General features: G+C 40.9%; 1 long non-coding RNA gene across 1 annotated transcript; it reads right to left on the bottom strand.

The window, feature by feature from the left end:
* Positions 1-3,262: 3,262 nt before the first annotated feature.
* On the bottom strand, positions 3,263-9,642 carry LOC111096500. The gene is made up of 3 exons (XR_005360371.1): positions 9,122-9,642; positions 8,053-8,205; positions 3,263-3,509 (listed from the first exon to the last, which is right to left on the bottom strand). It is a non-coding gene; the product is annotated as an uncharacterized LOC111096500 (long non-coding RNA).
* Positions 9,643-23,833: the final 14,191 nt, after the last annotated feature.

The following is a 23,833-nucleotide window of genomic DNA, read 5'->3' as shown; positions in this document are numbered from 1 at the left end:
GATCTGGTACATCCATGCAAAGAGCTTTGGACCATTTGGAATCCCTTTGGACCATTTGCAGAACCACCAAATACAGTTGTCTGGGTTGTGCACTGTGCAAAAGCCAGGGGGTCCCAGTTGCATAAAATGATCATATGTGACAGCCCCATGAAAAGTGTCTGTGATTTTAACTATCTCTGATGCTCATCCTAGCTTCTCTGGCAGCCACACTCATTGACTTGCTTTTTTCCTCTACTCCTATTAATTCACTTGTCTTCCAATTCAAAAATCATTTTGTGAGTCCTTGCTCTATTCTAGAGCCTTTGCTAGAGATCAGAAAACAATGGTGGAAAACAAGGAGATCTGGCTTATTCTTACAGAGCTTATGCCTAACAAAGAAGATAAATGTTAATTAAACAGAAATAAATGTAAATTTACAAACGTAATTAGCACAGGAAGAAGAGGTATTTCATACTAGGAAAACTTAAAATGTAGTTTTCAGCTGGTCTGAAAATCCAGGGACCACTGGAGCTTCAGTTTGAAGGACTAATGGAAGTTACTGGGGCAAAGAGAAGGAAAAGCATTTCCAGGTGAAGGAATAGCATGTTCAAAGTCATGTGGTGGGAGGAAGTTTGCTGAGTACAAGGGACTGAGAAGAAGCCATTGTCGCCAGTGTGGTGTTGGAGAGGCAGCCCTTACTCTTAATTCAGCAGTCTGGTTTTTTTGAAAACCTGTTGGGACCTACTTATTGCCAACTGCCCTAGTGAAGCCTCCATTTTGCCTCCTTTATCTCACCCTCATCAGAACCCCCATCATCCAGCTCTGGCAAGCCACACTAGAGCATGACGACTTACCTTTCACCTGCCCTTGAGATTCATAGGATGAGAAGCTGGGATGTAGCCACAGCACTGTTCTACTCCCCAGCATCCAAAGAACCCAGGGCTCTCCAAGCAAAATGTTATTTCTCCAGATGGGACCAGATGGACTGTCCAGATATTCTCCATTTGCCATCTCAAGTAAACACTAGGATGCTACAAAAATAAGCCTGGCTTTTCCACTCTTGCTCTGCATCTTAGCATGTGGACCTCAAATTATTTCCATTGCCAATCTTTTCAGAAAGTGAACAGTTGAAAGAGCCAGGAGGGGAGGGAGGTGGGAAAAAAGAACACACAAGCTCTTTCTTAGGAAATCAGAAGGGCAGTAGGCGGAGGAAAGGACTATGTTTGTTCTATCCTCTTGGCATGGTGGTCAAGAGCATAGGCTTTGATAGAGCCAGGTGTTCATCCCAGCTGTGCTACTTTTTATCCGTGTGATTCCAGACAGAGCATTCTACTATTCCAAGTCTGTTTCCTCGACTCCTAAAAAGAGGATAATTATACTTACATTCAAGAGTTGGTTTGAAGATTAACTCAGATAACACATAAAGCACTTAGGCACGAGGTAAGTTGTCAGTAAATCGCCGCTGTTATTATTTTACTATTACTAACAAGTTTAAGGAAGAAAAAGGCAGACTTTCATTTATTAGAAAAAAAATTTTAAATTGCTAGAGCTCATAAAAGATGACAGAACAATCTTCTGGGACTGTCAGCATTTTAGACTAAAGACATTGAAGTATCAACAGGGTGACCATCTGTCAGGGGTGTTGTAGAGGAGATTTCTCCTTTGAGGGTCCTTCTTTGAGGGATGGCAGAGGAAGGGCATTTTATTAAACCATTCAGAATTCTACTTACCTACCAGATGCTCTGAAGTTATGCTACGATACCAAGGGCTTATGCACACAATGATCTTTGGAGATAGGTTGGCGTCATTCCTTCTGTCTATCTGTCTTATCAGGTAAACCTGAGAGTTCCAGATGATAGCATTTCTTGGGCCGGTGGAGGATCCTCTGGATTTTTAATCCGATGTAGTTTGAATCCCTGTTGATGGTGATGACGTCCAATCAAAAAGCCAGCTCTTCTTATGCTATAATATGCTCCCATCATATCCTCACCGTAATGGGAGAACCTGAGCTCTTTGGGCAGATATATCTGAGATTGAGTCCCTTTAGGCTGGCTGTGTGACCTTGAGTACATTGTTTACTCTCTCTGAGCCCTGTTTCCTTACTTATCAGGAAATGATATACATACATGAGTGGTGTGGTTTGGGAGGAGGCTTAGAAGTAATGTCTACATGGTGTCTAGCATAATATCTGACACAGTGTTTGGATGTTTAGACACAGGAACTGAAAAAAAAAGACACAGGAACTGGAGATTATAACAATAATAGTAGTTATTGTTATAACTATTTATTCAATGTATTTTTTTAAACTATAAAAAGAGCTGCTCCATTTGAAACAGCTACAGAAAAAGAATATCCTGCACTTAATCTGGGAGGGGACACCATGGAGGGATGAGAAAGACTTGATCTGTAGAAGTTTTAGACTGTGGGATTGTGTGTGTGTGTTTATAAAATTGGCAGCCCTAAAAAGAAGTTACAAGAGTAGCTACCAGGGGAGAAACTGATCACAAAGCGGAGTGTAAGCAAGAATTATGCTTTCCTTCTATGCTCCAGGAGTGCTGCACTCTCTGGGGGCTGGTTTTCATTTGTAATCTGAGTAACTCAGTGGAGAGAGAGCTGCAGACAGGCAACCTTGCATTGATTGGGAGCTCTGCAGGGGAGCTCAGGAACCAGCATACCCAGGGACCATCATTTCGCTTATTAGTTCTCACTCTCCATGGTGAGTGCAGGGGTGTGTGTGTGTGCACGTGTGTATGCATGTTATCGTGCTAGGGCGATTATTCTTGGCCTTTGTGGGAGCTGGTGGAGAGAACTGCAGATAATAGCTCTGTCCAAACGTGGCTTCGAAAAGCAGAAGGCCATGTCCTGAGGGTGACCTCAGCCCCCTATTAAAGTGCCTGCCTGCGAAAGCTCAGTGCTGCAGGGAGATTTCATGTTTGTTCTAGCCAACACCTGATGTAGGCCCCTGACCTTTTTTTCTTAGACCATCTACTAAAAAGGTCTCATAATTGTGGATATGTATCTCTTAAAATGCAAGTGCTTTTCATAAGGACCTGTGAGCCTTTCTTTTTAAAGGTACTGCTCAGAAGGATAAAGCCCTCTGTCTCCCAATGTCTGTAGGAGGAGAGAATCCTGACTTCGATGCCTGCCAGCTAGCAGACACAGGTGGCCTAATCGCGTCTTACCCTGACCAGCCCATTGTGAATTTTCTCTTCTCTGACTCAACGGAGACTCCACTCTCTTCCCTGCTCCCTCTTCCTTTTTAAAGCGCCCAAATCGTGTCTGCACGAATGAAATGGAGTCCCACTTTCCCCCTGCTGTCAGTAGTTACCGAATAAAATAGAAAATAAAATATGCTTTCACTGCTTTAATTAGTGCCCAGTTGTGTCTGTCTGGACCTCGGAAAGGCTTTCACAGGGCAGAGTGGATGTATTTTTCTGATGTCTGGTCACCAGCAGAGGATCAAGGGATGTGTCTCTTCTTTCTTCCCTTCCTCCCAAACGACAGACTCCTCTAGGCCCTTGTTACAGTGCCTGGATATTAAGACAATGGGCATAAAATGGGAATGATAATCATACCTGCTTAATGAAGCTGTCTTGAGGATTAATTAAGTTAATGGAGCTAATTGACCTGGAGAAACTGAGCATTTCAGAGATTCCTCACCCTCCCTGTAGAGGCACTATGGATTCCAAGAAACTCCTAAAAATCTTACAGCTCCCATGCCAAAGACCCTTTCCTTTGAGGATGTCAGAGAATGTTCTCAGGGAAGATGAAAGGCATGGTGCAGTTATTTTTTTGAGCACTTAAATATATGACAGGTATTGAGCAGAACACTCTACATCAACCATTTACCTCAGGTAGGTCTTCCAACAGCACTCCTGTTTATAAAGGAAGGGGAAAAAAGCAAATTTGCCACAAAAATGTATCTCTTTTCCTTCCTTAAACCCCATTGGAGAGATAGCAAGAAAGGAAGGAAGGGAAGGAGTGAGGGCGGTTAGAAGATATTGTCTTACAAAGACAAAAAGCCCAGAACAGGAGAGCAGACCAGGACAGCCTGAGATGGATTCTGGAAAGTGGAAAGCAGAAGAGGTGATGAGTGACATTGCAGAGAAGAGATAGTAGCAAAGCGGGGATTTTGAAAAGGAAGGAATGAGTTGGGACTTAGAAACTGTATGGAGCTTTGACTCTCCAGGTCCCCTGCTCCTTCCCTGACACAGACAACCACCTTGCCTCCTAAAAAAACTGGAAGTGGAGTTCTGTATTAATAAATGAGAAAAGCCCAGGGCTCCTGGGATCAAGAGGGATAGCAGCCAGTTGGAGAAAGAAGTAGATAAACACTGGGGCCCCTGAGCTTCCTCTTCTTCCTTCTCACCCAATGCTCAGATAATTTTTATCTAGAGAAGCTGACAGATCCATGAGAAAAGACATCAAGATACTGAAATATTGTGGTTCTCAAATGAATAGACTGACTGCCTCCTCACCCTACAAAGAAGTCCATCCACCAACACCCTGACCCTGTGTGCATGGAATTCCCAGAGGGCTTCCTAGAGTCCTGCTCTTCAATTTGACCACCCCTGGGTACAGGAAATGCTCAGTTTCAAAGAGAAAGACACAAATATGCAAGAAACATGAGAACAGAGAAATCTACAGCATATAAATATGTGGAGGTAAATATTAGAAGAACCGGCTCAGGCAGTAGAGAGTGGCTGACCCAAGAAGCAGGATTCAGGAGTGAGGAAGGTTGAAATTGCTGATTTTCATAAGACTTTTACTACTCTCTGATTTTTTTTTTAAATGTGTGCATTTGGCAAATATAAAGTTTAATTTTGAGATAATCATATTATAGGGAAGAAATGCTCCCACTGAACAGGAGAATAAACTGAGGCTCAGAAGGGAAGGTGACCTGCCCAAGTAAATCAGAGAGCCAGATCCAAAGTCAAGTATCTGCCTTAAAACCTCAGGATGTTCCTATTTCTTATGAGTGATTCCTTGCTTGCCATGTAAAAATCAGTTAAAACCAGCCTCTGACAGATAATATTCCCCTTATGAGCCTCCTATAAGGTTGGTTAGAGTGAGTCGGGTGTGCAATAAACTCTTGGAGTCCCTCATTAAGGCAATGAGACTGGGGGCCGTGGGCTACTCACTGCATGATTCCAGGCATGATCCCCGTTGTGGCCACAATGCTTATTGCTGCAACTCAATATGGTGGCCCCCGGAGGACCACCCGAAGACAGCAAAGAATGAGAAATCCGCAGCCTTAAAATACATTATTGATGTCTGACTGCACTGGGAACCAGGGAATTTTAAGGCATTCTTGTAGTGGGTTTTTCCTTTTTTTTTTTTAATCTCCTTCCCTTTAAAAAAAAAATAAATAAAATGGGCTTGATGCCAGAAATCCAAATCTTTATAAGTTTTGCTGTTTCAAGTGTCAGCAGGAATTTTCATAGTTTGGGTTGCCCCGAGAAATGCCAAGCTTATTTTCTACTCTGCCATTAAAGGCAGCAGTGCAGGGCTGCTCTAAGTATCACCTATGTGTTTATAAACAGATTAGGAGGGGAAAAGATTGGACAACTCAAATGTAGTTGGGACTGATACTGAGGAATTGGAGGATCAGAGGCTTCCTTTGTCTCTTTTTAGTGGAAAGCACCCTCCCCCAGGCCAGTTTGGAACACTAGAAGTTCTGTTCCTCAAAGTCCACATCCTCTCGAGGCCTTCTCTGACAGCCCACCTCCCCAACCAAGGGATAGGTTAGGTGTTTAGCTTTTGGCTTCTATGGAAGCCCCCTCTACTTCTCTGTGTTAGCACCAACTGTGCTGAAATGGAATTGTTCGCTTATTTTTTCTGACTTCCTTACCTGATTATAACGTTTGCAAGGTGAGGAACTGCACCTGGCTTGTGTAGTACCATCCCTCGTCACCTGGCAGATTACCTAGCACACAGCAGCCTTAATAAATATTTCCGGTTGGGCAAGAGAATGGAGCATTGTAACTCAACAGTACATTCTCCCATGAGATGTTTTTGTTTTTGTTTTTGTTTTTTTCATTTTTCTGAGCAGTATGGTCCCCTTCCCATCCTCACTTAGAATAGCTGAAATGTGACATTCACACTTACCACAATCTTTTTGTTATTATTAAAAAAGCAATCCTGGACAATGTATGTGTGTAAAGCACAGAGACTACACACACACATTAGAATAACTGACACAGTCTCAACCTGAAGAACAACCATCACTCCCTAGCCACTGCCGCTCAACTCAACTTTTCTGAATGGATCTTGTGTATGTGTGTGTCTATCATAGCTTCAAGTCTTTCAGCTTTCAAAATCTTTCAAAATCTTAAAATTAATTGTGAAACTTCTCTGTTCTGCCTGACTTAATCCCCCCTTACATCATTGCAATAGAGTGTACCAGGACCTCTGTGTCGATGTGTCTGTGATCCTGTCCATTTTCACCAGCTTCAGGCTTCTGCCGGTGAGAAGGGAGCTTAATTGTTCCTGTTGGATACCATCTTGTTTCTCTCCTCCTCCTCTTTATTTTCTCCCAAATAATGGTAACACTAAGTTGCGTACAACTCATGGTGGAGTTTAGCTAGGCCAAAGGTTGTTAAGCTAACTTTCATAGCTGAGAGGCCAAAGAAATTAAATAGTACCCTAACATGGTTTATGAATGGAATGACTGGCTTTCCAGATTGTTGGGAGCCTCCCACAGCACCTCATAACTGGAATGAGACCAGGACATAAGAACTGGAAAGGCTTTTAGTGGACATAAGTTCTAACCACCTCATTTTATGCTTGTAAGGCTCATAGAGGGGACGTGAGTCACCCCCAAATCAAGAAAATCTGTTTCACCAAATGGAGAACTAATTTGGTAATGGGAATAATATTTTTAAAGGATTTTATTTATTTATTCATGAGAGACACACAGAGAGTGGCAGAGTTATAGGCAGAGGGTAAGCAGGCTCCCCACGGGGAGCCCATAGTGGGACTCAATCCCAGGATCACGCCCTGAGCCGAAGGCAGATGCTCTGAGCATCACTGAGCCACCCAGGTATCCTGGAAATAGTATTTAAAAATATTATTTGTTTTCATCTTCTACCACAAGAATCATGTTCCCAGAATGCCATTGACCATTAGAGCCCCAGGGGAAAACAAGAGAAAAAAAAAAAAACTTTTATCCCTCAAAAAAGAGCAGGATAAAATATAAGTGAAATTCTCATAAGATGTAAAAAGTAGAAATCCCTCCACTCTCCTCACCTTTTTTTCTGGCTCAGAATGGCTTAAGCTAAGTAAAAGGATCTTGAGAGACTCATGGATCCTGCCCATATGTTTCAGGACCAAGCCTGGAGATGGGTTGGGCCCCTATATTAATATGGGGCTTCCATGTCAAGGTGATAGAGCAGTGTAACAAGACTGGAAGGAAGAGAGAGAGACACATAGACAGAGACTGAGTCAGCATTCCGAGTGACACTAGAGTCCCATGTCATAGAATGGACCAATAATATTTCCTGTGTGTCCTGAATGAAAGAGGAAGAGGGTAGATAAGAATCCATTATGTGGAAATGGCCATGCTACTCGGGGCCACTGTACAGGATTCCTGGAGCTGGGACCACATTGAAATCAAGTATAACCAGCCCAATGTGGTGTCAAGTCAGAATCTGGGTCCTGAAAAAAATGAGAAGAAAGTCTCTGAATCCAACAGCCCCAGAATTCTCTATCAGATTCTGATCAGTGACCAGTGACCAGCTGGACACAATGCATTGCTGCAGAGAGCAGGGGAGCCAGACGTACAGAAGCACCCAAGGTCACCTTCTTCTCTCTCCAGTGCCAGAATCTCTCAGGAATGATCAGGAGAAGAGGAAGGAAATTGGGAAGACCACATTATCAAACGAACAAACAAACAAGACACATGAGTTTCCTATGAAAATTGTTTACATTCCTGAATGGGACCAAGCTTAACTGTATTGGACTAAGTTGAGCCCCTTGCTCCCATTTACCTACTGATTCACCAGGAGATGGGAATTCCTAAAAGATGTGAGACTAGTCATAGAAGGTAAATAAGGTACACTTGTCTTCACATACCTCAATGTCATGGGAGCACATTTGCGACTCAGTTGCAGGTCTTCAGGGCTATTGCTCAGCTTTCCATCTGTTTTTATTCAGTCAAGTGCCAAAGCAGGTGCTTACTCAAAGGTATGACTTACTAGGGAGCTTTTTTGATGAGCCCCGGAAATGCTATGGTGTTTGGAAAAGAAGAAAGAAAGGGATGCCGATTCAGCCTGTGAGTGATGCACTTTATCTCTTCCATGAGTAGTGGGTGTGATGGGCAATTCAATGAAGCTTCCCTTCCTAGTTGAAGGACTAGTCCATGTTTCCCTACAATAATGTAACTCAGTGTCTCTCTGTCGTAGCAGAGTATAGCATTGTTCTTCATTTAGAGGGGGGATTTAAAGATTTTTTAACCAAACCCCTTTATCTCACAGGTGGGAAAAACAAGGCTTTATGAGATAAGGTGGTTTGCCCATGGCCACAAACAAAGTTAGTGGCAGACGCAAGGCCAGAACTCATGCATCCTAACTCCTGGTGTTCTAGACCAGTCCACCCTAAATGGGCAACCTTCCCTGTACATAAGAGATCACACCCAAAGATAAAACCATCTGGTCCACACAATTAGCGTCTTTGCCCCTGGTGGACAAGAGGCTTAAATTTGGCAACTGTCTGACCTCTGAGACTCAGTTCTGTACACCTTTCCCTTGAGCTCTGGCACATCCAAAACTTGATACCCCTAGAAGAAGAAGTAGCACAGTCATGGAGACGTGCAAAATTCCAAGAAAATACTGACATGTGGATGGCAGGAATCACAGTGTTCTCTTTCTTCTCTAGCGGAATCCACAGGATGCCAAAAAGACAAATGCATTTTTTTTCTCCTCCAAATTATTCCTCCTACAAATGCTAAGTATCTCCATCTGGGAGACATTTAACATTTCAAGCAGCTATTGCTGATCTGTAGGAGGACTAGCCACATATCAACTGCCTCACCAAAATAACTCCCCTCATTGCTGCAGGAACTGCCAAGATCCAGCCTAGACAGGAGAGAAGCAGTGTGTCTGGGAGGCCCCAAGTTATAGAGCAAGAACAACCATCCCCTCACCTGAGACCATCCACTCCTCTCTCTTCAGAGATGTGTTTCGGTGAGAAAGAGTATGGATGTCATGTATCTCTCTCCTGGAAGGATGGGTTTCCAGAAAGAATTTCACCAGTGACATTCCTCCAGATGACAGTCCCATGTTTCTTCTGACACCTTAAGTTCATTCAGATCCTTACAGGAAATCACATACATTTCCTGATAGGCTGAGTGAAAACACGACCCATAAAAGATGGCAGTGATGGGAATATCTGAGCTCTGAATAAGATCCAGGAACTTGTCTTTACCACTTCCCCTTCTGCTCTGCTTCAATTTGCCAAGTCCAGTCATAGGGGAATGAACACTAGACCAACATCTCCACGCCACTAATCCTGCATTTATCCATCTGCCCACCCTCTATTTGTTATCTACAGTGTGATGGTGGCTAGGAGAGAACCAACAATAGGGGAGACACAGAGGCTGTGTCATCACAGAGTGTATCAATTAATGCGGGAGGTGTATAAAATATGTCCGTACTGGAGCCCCTGGTTGGCTCAGTTGGTTAAGTGTCCAGCTCTTGATTTTAGCTTAGGTCATGACCTCAGCATTGTGAGATCAAGCCCTGTGTTGGACTCTGTGCTGGGCATGGAGTCTATTGACATGCCCTCTCCCTCTCTCCCTATGCCCCTTGCTCCCCACCCTATATGCACACACATGTTCTGTCTCTCAAAAAGAAAAATGTTCACAAGTGTCACTAAATCTGGGTAGAATGGTATGAGAAATCCTGATAAAGGACTATAAGAATTAGAAGAGGTTGTTGCTAGCTCAGAAACCAAGGAGTCTTTATGGTGTACGTGGCATTTGTCCTAAGACCTTTAAAGAATATTAGAATTTAAACATGCGGAGATTAGTTGAGTGAAGGACATCTCAGGTACATGGAATGCTTGAACAAAGGTAATTCAGGTTGTAAGGCTTTCCAGAGCTGGATTTCATCTATCTGTTCCCTCCTTCCTTCATTCAGTGAAAATGTGACATCCTTAGCCCAGAGTATGTTCAGGACCATAGAGCTGGGACCCAGGCATGTTAAGATACATAAAACATGACCACAAGCATTTGACCTAGTGGGTGAATCAGAGAAGTGGAGGACAAAATGCAGTACAGGGTGTCAAGATCAATAAGTGAAAGGTCACAAGAGACTAGGAGAATAGAGGGGGGTGCTTGCCTTGGGCATGGGAGGCCAGGGAAGATTTCTTGCAGGGGAAGGAAGCAGAACCAAATGCCAAAGATGGAAGAAGTACATTTCAAGGAGTGCTTGGCAAGTGCAGAGGCTCTGCAGTCAGACTAGGAGGCAATGTGCCAGGTGGGTAGGTGGCAAGAGAGTGGAACCTGATTCAGGTGTTTTCTTAGCTTGGGAGTGCCTCCATCCACTCTTCTGTTTATGCTAGTGCAATGGAAACAGCAAGGTTGTTGATTCACACCATCACCGGGAGTCCTGCTGGCAGCCCATGTTGGGTGGGAAGGTCTAGCTCTGAGAATGTGCAATGCTACTGTCTACCACTTGTTTGCAAGTGTTTCCATCCCATTTTATGCTTTTGGTTCTCTTTCCTAGATGTGTTGGTCTCAGTCACCAATGACTTCATTGAGGACAGGGAATAAGCCCTCAGAGCAGCTAGCACAGGGCTGAGCCACATGGTAGATGCTCAGTGTGTACCTGATGACCTAATGGCATTGGGGCCATTAGGTGTGTGCATCTGTGATTCTGTGGGGGCTCGTGCCTGTATTCAATAGGTTAAAATATTTCTCTAGCTTTCATCATCAGTACTGACACTTTCTTTATATATTCAATTCTTTGTTCTCTCCTATATAAATGATACTTTATTGGCCAGGAAGATAACCTTCTGAAAGGAGACATTTTTAGGTAATACACGTGTTTATATGTGGTCCGCATCAGTGACTGGCCACTGAACACCTGTCACTAGATGGTTAAAAACTAAAAAAAAAAAAAAAAAAAAAAAAAAAGCATCTATTTTAAGTTTGTGGGAAATTCAGATATTTGATAAGTCCCTGTGCATCATTTAAAGGAGAGAAAGTATTAGTTTATACTAAACATGTGAAAGTGTTGTTGACTATTAAAAAGAAAGAAAAGCTAAAATAAGATATCTTGTATCACTGTTAATATGTTGCTGTGCTGGTGCTTATCTTTGTATTCTTTTATATATGCATGTATCAATGTGTGCTTTTAAAAATTAGTATTGTACAGTTACATACTGATAGGATGTATTTTAAAATAATATAAATAGCATGTAGACATTAAATCCTTTTATGTGAACATAATTTTTAGAAGCTGCATAGTCTGAGAACCTAAGTCTTGAGGGGAGACCGGGCATTAATCCAATAATGCCACAAATAAATATGGAATTTCTGCTTGGCTAAGCTGCAAGGAGATGCTCTAGTAAAAAGAGTAGATGGTAGGGAACTTGACCTGGAGGAACTTGACCAAAGCTTCCATAAGAGACTGATGACTGATTGGAATCTAAATGATAATTCCACGTCATCACCAGGCAGGGATGGGACTCCGCAAAGTATGGGCAACAGGGAGCAGGAGTCCTTTTGGGGACTTTGGTTTTCTAACTAATTTTCCCTGCTATTTGCATGTCTTTACATTGCCTCCAGCTATCTTATTGAACTTTTTTGTACTTCTGATTATTTTCCAATTGACTTATGTTGTTTTCTAGAGCTACACTCAGATTACTCATAACTAATCCTAAAAGCAGTTGTGATTTCAGCCTTCACCGTGCGTCAGGCCCCATGCCAAGGGCTTTGCCTGTGTATGATTCTGTAATCCTCACTGTCCTTTATGGGGCGGGTTCACTGTTCCTGGGACACAGGAAACTGACACTCATATTGGCCAAGTAATTTTTTAAAAAATGGTGTTCGATTGTTAGTGAATGATGCAGCTGGGATCCAGACCTAAATTTAATGTCAGTGTGTGTGCTAAGCTAACCTTAAAGACGCTTTTTTTTTGGCGGTGGGGGGGGGGGGTGTGCCTGGGTGGCTCAGTCAGTTAAGTGTTCCTTCAGCTCAGGTCATTATCCGGGGGCCCTGGGATCAAGCTTTGCATTAGGATCCCTGATCCTCAAGGAGCCTGCTTCTCCCTCTCCTCACACCCCTGCTCATGTTCCCTCCCATTATCTCTCTCTCTAAAATTAATAAATAAAATCTTAAAGAATTTTTTGACATTAAAAAAAATTATATTTGATTCTGAACCCTTATATAAAACTCAAAGCATCCAGGAATTTCTATTTTCTTTTAATAAATAGGGAATTACATCTTTATTGTGGAAAGAACACTTCACATGAGAGCTATCTTCTTAACAAATTTCTGAGTGTACAGTACAGTGCTATTATCTGTAGGCACGCCATTGTACAGCACATCTTCGGAACATACTCATCTTGCAAAACCGTTTATGAGTTGAACAGCAGCTCACAGTTTGTTCTCCTCCCCACAGCCCCTGGCAATCAGTGGGACAATCTATGAGTGGGACTCTTTCAGATGCCTCATATGAGTGGAATCATAGTGTTGTCCTTCCATGATTGACTTATTCACTTACCATAATGTTCTCAGTGTTCATGCATGTTGTTGCATGTGGGAGGATTTCCTCTTTTTTTTAAGCTGAAAAATATTCCATTATATGTAGATGTGTGTGTGTGTCTGTGTCTGTGTGTGTGTTTTCTTGATGGATTCATCGGTTGATGGATATTTAGGTTGTTTCCATATTTTGCCTCCTGTGAATCATGCTGTAATGACATGAAAATGTGTGTATCTCTTTAAGATCCTGATTTCCATTCTTTTGGATGAACACCCAGAAGCGAATTTCTGGATCAGAAGGTAGTACTACTTGTAATTTTTTGAGAAACGTCCATACAGTTTTCCATAGGGGCTGCATCAATATACATTCTTACCAATGGTGTATCAGGGTTACAGTGTCTCTATGTCCTGGCCAACACCTGTTGTCTTTTGCCTTTTTGGTAATAGCCATCTCACAGGTGAGGTGTGATAGCTTATTGTCATTTTAATTTGTAACCTAATAGTTTTTTTTTTTTAAATTTATCTTCTTAAGTATCTAAACTGTTGAAAAGCAAGGACCTTTGTTTTCTCCAGGACTTTAGTGAGAGTATTTCTGGTGTTTGTAGGTGGGCAAAGTATTGGCTTTGTGAGAGCTGTTCTTTAAAGGTTAGCAAAGTATTTCTCTATTCCAAGATTAATAAGTCAGAGATGAATGGAGACTTTTGTCAAAAACCTTTAGGTATTTGATTATAGTCTTTCCTCTTTGAGCCACTGATATGATAAATTATGTTAATAGAGTTTTAAATATTAAATGACTCCTGATAGTAAATCATCCTTGGTTTCCTGGAGTAAAATCTACTTGGTTATGGTAAATTTTCCTTCCAAAGCATAGCTGAGTTGGGTTTGCTAGTATTTTATTTAGCGTATTTATCTCTATATCAGTAAGTAAGATTGGGCTGGAACTTCTCCTTCTCTGGCTATAGTTATTAGGTCTTAGCATCAGACTCATGCCATCCTCACTAAAGAAATTAGGACATATCTCTTTTTATTTCTTTCTAACATAACATGGGACTTACTTTATGAAAGTGTTGATATAGTTAACTTTTAGAATAATTTAGGCCAACTATCTTCTGCAGAGGTGATTTTTATATGACTTACTCCCAATTTCTACCAAAGTTATACTCAAATTCCCCGAGTCCATTTTTTATTATTTGTATTTTCCTAGAACATCCCATCAATATCACTAAAAATTTCAAATTTATTTGGTATCTGGTTATGTATTTATTATACATTGCATTAGTATAATTAATTAATTTATAGTTTTTTTATTCTATTTCTCCCTTGTGTTGAGAGTTTAACTAAAGCATTGGTCAGAAGTGAGTCATGGAACAGGGTGGCAGGATTTTGATCTCACCTCTGCTGCATGATCTTGGATTCATCAATTCTCTTCAATTTCGTTATTTGTAAAATAAAGGTAACAGTACTATCCCTGTAACATTGTTAATTAGAGCTAACCATTGCCAGGCACAAAACTCATAGTATTGCTATTATCCTATTTTCTAATTTTTTAATGTTTCTGTTTACAAATAAAAGAGCATTCAGGTTTATGTATTCACTCTACAGGTTATTCATTTTCTTAAATTTTTGAGTTCTAAAAAATCTCCCCTTCATTTCTTTCTTATACTTTTCTTAGTTTCACTTGCTGCCTTTGAAAAAAATCTCATTAATGTGCTCTCCTTAGCTCATTTCTTTTTATCCTTTCTTGCATAATAATAAAATTTCAGGCTAAAATCTTGGACCATCACATTTTTGTATTCTATGTTTTCTCGGGTAAGTTATTTCCAAATAATTTATAACCAGTGTCTTAATTTTTACTTTGAACAACATCTTATTTAGGAAGGACATTTTTAATTTGCAAAGGCTTGGGCTTTTATAGTTTTTGTTTGTTTAGATTTTAAAGGGTATTTTCCATTCCATATGCCCTGAAAACCATAACTTCTCTCTGTATTTTATATACTCTTCTGTGTTTTCTCTACATGCTCAGAGAATGTGACCTGAATTACCACTGTTTTGAGTGTGTGTGACCTAATATAAAATTGGGAAATTTTATTAATTGATTTCTTGAAAGAAGTTTCCTTATCTTCTTGATATAATATTTAGAAGTCTATTCAGTCAATATCATATTATCGAGATTGCTAACAGTCTTATTTATTTTGGTCAACTTAACCTGTCAAATATTCTGAGTGTTAAAATCTTCCAGCACCAAAATGTTTATGTCATCTGTCCTTTGTATTGCTAGTGACTTAGCTCTAGATATTTAATGATTTCAGTAAGTAAACATTTATGACTGTTAATCTGCCTTGTGGATTGCATATTTCGGTGTAAAATAATCTGTTGTTCTATTTTAAGATATTTTACTTAAATTCTACAGTGCCTGACATTAATTTTGCAGCCCCTGGCTTAACTTCTGTTTGCAATAGACTGGCACCTCTTTGCTTAACCTTTTGCACTTAACCCAAATAAGTGATTTTATTTTAGGTCTGGCCAATGTAAACAGCATAAGGCTGGATTCAAGTCTTGACCCCATCTTAGAGTCTGACTTTTCATTGAGGAGCTTTAAGATTTGCATTTATTGCCATAACACCTTTGTTTGGGTTTATTTCTGATTTTTTTCCAGTTTCCTCAGTTTTATTTTATTTCATTTTTAAAAAGATTTTATTTATTTATTCATGAGAGACACAGAGAGAGAGGCAGAAATACAGGCAGAGGGCGAAGCAGTCTCCATGCAGGGAGCCTGATGCAAGACTCGATCCCGGAACTCTAGGATCATGTCCTAGGCCAAAGGCAACGCTAAACCACTGAGCCACCCAGGGATCCCCCCTCAGTTTTATTAACTGCTCCCCAACCTTTTTTTTTTTAAATTATAGGCAGCAAAATAATGAAGTTAAAAATGAACCTGGATCAACTTCCAGCTCTGACTAACACATGTGGGCATTGTGTCCCATGACCAGGAGTACAATTTGAAGCGTACAGATTACCTGGAGTGCATCCAGACAAGTGTGGTCCCTATGAAAGTTGCAACATATTGCTACATGAGAAATAGATGAGGAAATTAGACTGGGAGAATAGTTGAAGTGCTGATTGCTATGGAGAGAGAGAGGAAGAGAGAGAGAGAGGAAGAGAGAGGGAGAGAGGGCGGAGAGGGAGGGAGAGAGAAGTGCAAGGAGGCAGAGATAGATTAGAATGATTTTATGGAACTTCTGGATCAGAATTCTAAAGAATATGTAGGTCTCAGGAAGTCAGAGTTATGGAAAGATTCCAAAATTGGACTCTGTTTCCTCCATAAAGTGGTGGGTTCACAATCATTAGAGATATACAAGAAAACAAAAACTGGACAACATCCGAACATACTTTAGCTGATTCCAATTTTGAACAGAGGCTGCAACTCATTCAGATCATTTAAAACTCTGAAGATCTCTCATTACTTGGGAGATAGTATCATTTGCAATATCCTAGTGTCTTCTAAATTTATAGTCTTTTAACTTCTTAGAAAAGCAGTCTGATTTTGATTTTATAGAATAGCTTTCAAAAGAAAGTCCAGTGCCCCAACATCCTGTATAGATGTGTGATTTGTATGACAGTCTATATCTATACAAATCTGCATAGACAGGGTTCTTAACCCTGGCAGAGTATTAGAATTGGCTGAGGTGCTTAAAAAAAAACACCAGTGTCTCATTCTCATTCAGGGTATTTTGATTTAACCTTTCTGGGGTTAGAGCCGAGAGAGCGTTTTGTCTGTTTTGTAGTTATACAGTCTTCCCAGGTGATTCTAATTTGCAACCAATTTAAGAAACATTGGCATAGAGTGTTACCATTGGTTTTCCTTTGGGCAAACATGGCCAGTGTTTGTGTTTTGCCTCTGGTGCATCCATTTTTCCATTTTCAGGCCACAGCCCCTTATTTGTTTGGGAATTCCTCACTTCTGTCTTTCTATCCATACAGCTTTGGAGGTGTTGACTCCATGGATCCAGGTGGAACAGGATTCTCAGACTTCAGGCAGCCCCTCATTCTCCAGGACTTCGCAGGAGGCTTCCTCATTTCAGCTGGATTTGAACCTGGTGGGAGGCTGGAGAAGCTGGGAGCTGCCCTGGATCCTAAGGATGAAGCTTGCACAGAGAAAGGTAGGGTTGAAAGATGGACAGAAACTAAATGATATGATCTGAACTGTGAATTCTGTCACACTGTGGCCATCATCCTCTCCATTTCACAGGTGAGGAAACTGAAACTAGAGGCGACTTGGTTACTTGCCCCAAATGTTCAGGAAACAGGATTTGACTCCATGAAGGTCAGATTTCAAAAGTGAGGGGATTTATGCTCTACTACTCTACCTCAACTAGTAAATATGCCATCTCCTCTGAGGGTGAGAAATTATGAATTTTGAAGCTAGTAGGTCTGAGTATGAGTCCGTCAGGGACTCATTTTGGGCTCTTTTGGCAATACCTGTGTCCTATGGGATAAACACTTCTGTTTCTCAGGATAATTCACAGGTTTTGTCTGCTTGGTTTTTGCTCACTTTCCATAGAAAGAGTACTACTCACCATCACAAAAATGCTAATGAGTATCTCTTCTTAGAGTTTTTCCTTGGGTGTATTCTTGCTGGTTCCCCAGATACAAGCGCAGAATAGAGAGTAGGGAAGACATGGAATGCTCTGGAAAGATAGGGAAGAGAGAACCAAGAAACAATCAAATGTGGACCACAGTCTTTTGAGGATGGTGTGTTTCATATTTTTTGAAGAGCTTCCCTGAGCTATCCCAATAGAGTCTCAAAACACCCTGCCAGATCTAGGTGAGCTGGGGAAACTAGGACATAGGAACAACATGCACTAAACCCATACTGTGTAAGGAAGTGACAGGGATGGGGATTTGATTTTCAAACACAAGTGCTTTGTTACACTCCACGCCTACAAAACACTTCTAACTCCATTACTGTTCCGCTTTGCTGATAATCAGAGTCATTATGAATTTTAAGAGAATCAGAGTTATCTTGAAGGTCATCAAGATTTTCTGTTCTTTGGGAGATGTTTATCAGGCTAACCTTGGAACCACTCTGAAATGGCAGAGTTGTTCTCTATGATAGGGAGCTGTGAGTCTGGCTTAAGGATTTCTTTAACAAGAAAGGAGGCCCCCCGGGTGGCTCAGTCAGTGAAGCAGCAGACTCTTGGTTTCCGCTCAGGTCATGATCTCAGGGGTCATGGGATCAAGCCCTGTGTTGGGCTCTGTGCTCAGCATGCATGGAGTCTGCTTGTCCCTCTCCCTCTGCTCTCTCTCTCCCTCTCTCTACAATAAATAAATTAAAATCTTTATTTTTTTAAAAAAAATTTTAATTTTATTTATTTATGATAGTCACACAGAGAGAGAGAGAGAGGCAGAGACACAGGCAGAGGGAGAAGCAGGCTCCATGCACCGGGAGCCCGATGTGGGATTCGATTCCGGGTCTCCAGGATCGCGCCCCGGGCCAAAGACAGGCGCTAAACCGCTGCACCACCCAGGGATCCCTAATTAAAATCTTAAAAAAAAAAAAAAAAGAAAGAAAGGAGGGGAACCTAGGTGGCTCAGTCGGTTAAGCATCTGCCTTCAGCTCAGGTCATGATCTCGGGGTCCTGGGATTGAGCCCCATGTTGGGCTCACTGCTCTGTGGGGAGTCTGCTTCTCCCTCTCCCTCAGCTGCTCCCCCTGCTTCTGCTCTCTGGCTCTCTCTGTCAAATAAGTAAATACAATCTTTTTTTTTTTTTTTAAAGGAAACAAACAAAAAAGATTCTAAGGAGTTTCCCATCTTTCAGATTCAGAGTATTTAATTCCAACAAAGAATCAGATGGGAAGGGATATATTCGTATTCTGTCCCAACAAGCGCTTTGGTGGGCTCATCTGCTATCCTATAGTGATATCATCCAACTGTGACGATCCTAAGTATGGCCTTCTTCTGAGCATTTGTGATTAAAAGCCCAAGAAGCAAGTTGAAGCAATAACACAGCATACTTTACAAAACAATTTAATTAAACTTGACTACCTGCAGGAAACTCCACTCAACTACCTGGTCAGTGGGATATCATGGTTAACCAAGGGAGAGACCAAATTAGGCCCAGACCCTGAAGGCTGTCTCAATTCCCAGCAGTGAGACTGCTCACCTTTTCTCATCTAATTGCAGCCATCAGTTTAATCCTTAAAGAATTATGTCCAATTGGTTTCCGTCTGTCTGCATTTGTAAATGTCATTCTTCCCAGCGTGTGTTGTAAAGATTAGCTGTGCTTCATCGTTTTGTTAGCATGAATCAATAATGTGGGATTCTTGGCTCACTGAATTTTTAAAGTCATCTGTGAATCAATGTAAGCTATTTGTGCAGCACCCCTTATAACGTGCTAATTTGATATCATTGGATAAAATGCCTTGTTTGGGGAGACGGTTATTGAAAATTTTAAGATTTAAGGTTAGCTTAAGCTATAGAGGAGACATGCTATGTTATGTCATTTTGCTGATACACACTCATGGATTTCATTCTGCGGGGGGGGTAAGTTAAATGATCAAAGTTCTGCACAGAAGTATGATCTGAGAAAATGCAAAACAAAGGTCCCTACATAGAAGCTTTGTGATGGGCCCTTAAAACTATCTGCCAGTGGTTCAAAAATGCCTCACTCTTGGAAGATGTAGCAATGTGCTGGAAATTATATCCTATGATGAAAACGGGGGTGGGGGGGGTATAATACATTTCCTGGAAATTGCACCATAAAAGAGGTCCATCTTTCTTCAAAGTAGATGAGAAGGAAGCAGTACTTCTGCAGTAATTCCATAAGGTTGTTTAATATTTTTTCCATTGCAGAAAATTCAGCTTACTTGATGTGTTGATAAAGCCAAACCCTTCCTAAGCCTATAGAAATGGATGTTGATACTATGCTGTTATTAATCACTAAAAGATTCCCTATAAAAAATGTTCAACTTCATTAGTTATAGAAGACAACAATTTAATCTATCAAATTATAAAATACCAAAAAAACTATTAAAGCTACCAAGAATGGGGTGATTTACTGCTGAGAGGTGTGTAAATTATTGCAGTCTTTCTGACAAGCTATTTCAAAAAAGTATGTGAAGGCTTACCATCATCTTAACATTTTAAACATGATAAATCCAGGCTTAGTGAACATTCAAATTTATAGTCAAACATCTATGCTTAAATATGTTTATCATTGTGTTAATTCAAATAAAAACTGTGGCAACAACCCAAACATCTAACAAAATGAGTGACTGAAATAATGATAATCTCTGCCTTTGATAAATTATCCCAAATTCACTTAAAAGGGGGCTTTGCAATGAATTTTTAATTTCCTGGAGAAATCTTTAAATGTGTTGTTAGAGGACAAAACCAAGATGTAAAATCATGTGTGTGACACCATCTGACCTATGTAAAAAGTACATAGTATTTTGGGAAAGGTGCTGCCAGTTAACATACTGAGATGATAAGAGTCATTCATTCCAGAAATATGTGTTTGTCAGGGACGACTTTTTCAAACACTGTTCTAGAACCAGAGATTACAGTTTGCTAGACAAGCCCTTGCCCTCATGAAGCTTACATTTTAGTAGGAGACATAGCCAAAACAAATCAAGACACTATCTGGAAGCAGTAAGATTACAAAAAAATAAAATATGGCAATGTGCTTGAATGGTGCCAGCATGAGGGGCAGGACGGAAGGCTTCAGATCGAACATCATGGAAGCCTCTGAGGAGGTGATAGTTAAGCTGATCTGAAGATAGGGAGGGAAAAATGTGAGCATCTGGTTGAAGAGTGTACCAACCAAAGGAATGAACAAGTGCAAAGGCAAGGACAGTTGGGTGTGCTCTAGAAATATAAAGACCAACAGCTGGAGATTACTGTATAAGGAGGCATCATCCAAAACAAGCAGATCTTGTAGGCTAGAGGAAGGCATTTAAATCTAATGTATATGTAGTGGGAAGCCTTGGAGGCCTCTGAGCTAGGGGAGTGACATAATATAATACACATTTTAAAAACACCCAGATGCCTTTGGAAATATAACGTAGGGGTCAAGAGAGAAAACAGAGGAATCAGGTAAGTGGCTTTTGCATGTTCCCTTTGATTCAGCAAACCTACTTCTGGTAATTTATCATATAGTTATAATTGCATATAAAAATACTACATAAAAGGTTACTGTAGTATCATTGTGATAGCAAACCCTGCTGTCAAAGGATAGATTACTGGAATACATTCTATTACAGCCATATAATGGAATACTAAGCACTACATAAAGAATAAGGAAGATTTCTTCAAGTATTCATATGGAAAGATCTCTAAAGGTATGGTAAAGTGAAAAGAGAACAGGATGCATCATGTGCTAATATGTAAAAGTTAAAATTTGGTTACCGTGAAAGATAGGAGTGGGAGTGGGCCAGTGAAGAATGAGGGTATATGTATTTTTATATAGTTTCATTTTTGAACATGTATCCCATCTATTCAAACAGCATTAAAATATAATAGGGGGATTTCAGCAATCCAGAGGAGGGATAATACAGATGCTAACATAGTGGCATTGTAGCTGGGGAGAAATCAGTAAAATTGAGGTGTGTTTGGTAGACTCTGTCTATGGCACTTGCCTGGAGATTTGGTTGTGAGTTGTGAGGGATAATTAGAGATGATCCCTAAGATTTTGGTTTGAGAAATGGGATGGTTGTGATAATTCCTGAATTAAGGAGGACTGGAGAAGATGATAGTTTTTGGAAGGAAAATCAGAAATTCTGATACTTAAACTTAGGTTTGAGATGATAGAGTCACCCAAATAGAGAACGAGTAGGCAAATGAATGTGAGAGTCTAGAGTTTGAGTTAGACATTGGATCTGGAGATGTAAATTTAGGAGACTTCAATATATGGATGTTTTTTAAAGCCATGGAATTGAATGAGTTTACTTCCTGGCTGAGGAGTATACTTGAAGATGTGAAGGCTTGCCAGGGCTGAGCCCTGTGACACACTATTTCAAGTCAAGTGGAAGTGGATGATCCAGAAAAGGAGATTGAGAATCTGGACTGTGGAGTTAGGAGGAAAACTAGGATTTTGTAGTGATGCAGCTATCAAGAGAAAAAAATTGAGTATTCCAAAATGGTAGTGTTTATCTATGTCACATGTTGCTGGGCAATAAAATAAGAGTTTAGAGAAGCAAGCATAGGATCTGTCAATAAGATGGCCATTTCTGATTTAGAGTAGGGCCAAGATGTGGATGAGTGATCTGAAGGAAGATGTAAGGGGCTCCTGGGTGGCTCTGATGGTTAAGTGTCTGCCCTTAGCTCAGGTCATGACCTCTGGGTCCTAGGATCAAGTCCTGCATTCGGCTCCTGGTTCAGTGGGAAGTCTACTTCTCCCTCTGCCTCTCACCCTGCTCATTCTCATTCTCTCTCTCTCTCAAATGAATAAATAAAATAAAAAAAGAAATACGTAAGATGGGAGGTGAAGAGGTGGGAATGGTGACTAAAAACCACTCTTTTGAGGACTGTCATTTGTTTGTTTTGAAAAAGAACAAAAGGATGAAGAAATGTCCAGAGAAATGTGATGGTCAAGGGCTTTTGCTTTTTATTCTGTCAGATGAAAGATACTGGGGCATACTTGTGTGAGACTGGGAATAGTGCAGTAGCCAATACTGCTGCAAAAGGGATGGTAATTCAAGGACTCCAGACCCAGTGTCTCTTTGAGAAATTAGAGAAGATGGGATCCAGAGCCAAGTGGACAGTTTGGCCTGTGAAGGTACCTAGCTTTTTTCCATTGTCAATGTGGTTGCCACAGGAAGGTCAGGCTAATGGATTGTTATTGCCTCAGTTCTCCTCATCTGAAAAATGGGAAGCATATGGTACATAACCCCTTGAGATAAGATAAATAACAACATCTGGAAAGTGGCATACTCTCAGTAAATATTAGTCATTTTTGTTATTTTTTTTTCTATGTGTCTTTCAAATATTCCATATTATGCATCTTCTACAGGAATGTGAAATGTATTTTAGTGTTCCGTCTTATGCTTTCTGGTCAGTATGAATAATAGAAATGCAAAAGTGATCCAGACCCCCTCAGCATGGTGAGACTTTTTCAGCACCAAGGACAGCAAACAAAAATAATAATCAGTTCACAAGATTTCAGCATAGGATTGCTTAGAGGCCAGTCACTCTTAGAAATACATAAAGGAGGGGGGAGGAGTAGGAAGGAAGCAAGCCTTAGATTGAGCCCTGTGGGAAATTCGACTTCCCACTTGCAAAGAACAAGGCTGGGCTTTTTCTTTGTGGTGTTTCTGCCACTTGCGCATAGTGCTAGCATTGTATGAAGCTCTGCTCCCTATCTCCTGGGAACCCAGTGTGTTTGTGCCTGTTTTGAGAAAAGTGAGGGAGAGATGGGAAATCAGAATCTCTGTTTCAGAGGCAGGCTTACAGGACACCTGCAATGCTGGGAGAATGGCAGATTACATTGGGATGCAATGTGGGGCCAAGTTCCGAATATGTTGACTTTATCTTTTAATAATACATTTCATTAGGAACAAGGGCTATTGATGTACTCAGCAAATAAAATGCATTCTTCACAGGCGCCTCACTCTTCAGTAGTTCCATAAGCAGAGGGAGAAGAAGCAATGCTTAATGAGTGTTTCTCTTAAAAAATTGCCCATCAGTGGCTCTAGGGAAGGGAAGGGAACCAAATCTTACGAGACTTCTGTTTTGAACCACACTCTTCACATAGCTGAAATCATTTGATCCTCTCAAATACCTTTAAAGTAGGCATCAGCCCTATTTGTACAAGGGAGAAAGCTCTGAGAAGTTTGGTAACTTATTCAAAGTTACACAGCTCATGAGAAGCCAATTGACCTCAAAGCTTTCTTTCTGTGTTTACTACCTGCTCCTCTGAACCAGGGTTTCTCAGCCTCAAAGCCATTAACATTTTGTGTTGGATGATTTGTGTGTGTGTGTGTGTGTGTGTGTGTGTGTGTGTGTGTGTGTTGGAGAGGAGGCTGTCCTGTGCACTGCAGGATATCACTTAGCATTGTTCCAGGTTCAGTGGGCTCCCCCCAAGCCCCCTCTTATGATAAACAAAAATATCTCCAGAAATTGTCAAATGTCTCCTGAGAAGCAACATTTTCCTG

This window comes from Canis lupus, chromosome 6, assembly GCF_011100685.1.
Source record: "Canis lupus familiaris isolate Mischka breed German Shepherd chromosome 6, alternate assembly UU_Cfam_GSD_1.0, whole genome shotgun sequence".
Classification (NCBI taxonomy): domain Eukaryota; kingdom Metazoa; phylum Chordata; class Mammalia; order Carnivora; family Canidae; genus Canis; species Canis lupus.
The sequence above is the reverse complement of the archived record's forward strand: the minus strand, read 5'-3'. Positions and strand labels throughout refer to the sequence as shown.